Genomic DNA, 1,165 nt, shown 5'->3' on the forward strand with positions numbered 1-1,165 from the left:
TCCTGCTCCTGGAGGGCCAATGTCCTGCAGAGTTTAGCTCCAACCTGCACCAACACACTTGCCTTGAAGTTTTTAGTGATCCTGAAGACCTGGTTCAGGTGTGTTTGATTAGGATTTGAGATAAACTTTGTAAGATAGTGGTTCTCCAGGATTAGGAAAGGACAGCCCTGAGCTATGAGATATAAATCTTTAAGAAATACATATACTATTTCATCTCTGCATGCTCCCCAAGTCATCAACAGTGATTCACTTCTGAAATTTTGTACAAATTGCTTTCATACCAACTGCGAACCATACTTGAATACTTGGTTTGCTGTTGTGCACCCGATTTTGGACAGCTTTACACTAACCAAATCGACAAGACTCACTCATGCCAAAGTAGATCTGGTCCACCCCAAAGGATTTACTTGTGAAAGCAACCTCAGTCAATTCTGATCACTTTAAACTGTTAGTCTAAGTGAATTGTGATCTTCCTTCAGGTGATCTCACCTGTAGCCTGATGTTCGACTGCCCAAGTGAGAGCTCCACAGCTCTACAGCTGCTCTCCAGTCTTGCAGCCTGCTGCACCTGTATGTCTAGCTCGGCACGAGCCTTGTCCAGTCGCGACCGGACCTCCATTTCATCCGCTAGCCGCGTCTCCATCAGCTCTTGTTGCAGGCGCTCTGCCTCCATGCACTGAATACGTGCCAGGTACTCTCCCAGCTGCTCCTCGCACTCCTGTACACGGCTGCGCAGTTCCTGCAGCTGCTCACGAAGTTGCCTCTCATTGTCCTGCTCAATCTTCAACTCATTCTCCCAGAATTCATGCTCCTTCATCTCCGCCTCATTCCTGCGGACCTGCTGCTCTAGTTTGACCAGCTCCTCTTCTTCTTCCTCCGTCAACTGCTGCTGCAACTCAGTCTCGCATCGTTGCAGTTTCTGCTCTAGGATGTGTAACTTGTCCTTCTGCAACTGCACCAGGCGGGACAGCTCCTGTGTAGGGGCCGGAGTGCTGCTGCGGTTTGTATTTACCACTCTCTGTTTGGTCTCACCCTCACGATTCTTCCCGAAGATCTCAAGTAACCCCTTTGCACCACCGGTGAAAGTGAGGGACTTGCGTTTTGGTTCACGTCGTTTGAGGGAACGGTCGTTGGCTGTGGGGCGGAGCTTTGCCATGGGAGGGAGA

The 1,165-nt window shown here is 49.7% G+C and overlaps 1 pseudogene; it reads right to left on the reverse strand.

Annotated features, from left to right (window-relative positions):
- Positions 1 to 489: 489 nt before the first annotated feature.
- On the reverse strand, positions 490 to 1,161 carry LOC107682794 (ras association domain-containing protein 8 pseudogene; annotated as a pseudogene).
- Between the last annotated feature and the right edge of the window lie 4 nt (positions 1,162 to 1,165).

This window comes from Sinocyclocheilus anshuiensis, unplaced genomic scaffold, assembly GCF_001515605.1.
Source record: "Sinocyclocheilus anshuiensis isolate Anshui unplaced genomic scaffold, SAMN03320099.WGS_v1.1 C32596610, whole genome shotgun sequence".
Taxonomy (NCBI): domain Eukaryota; kingdom Metazoa; phylum Chordata; class Actinopteri; order Cypriniformes; family Cyprinidae; genus Sinocyclocheilus; species Sinocyclocheilus anshuiensis.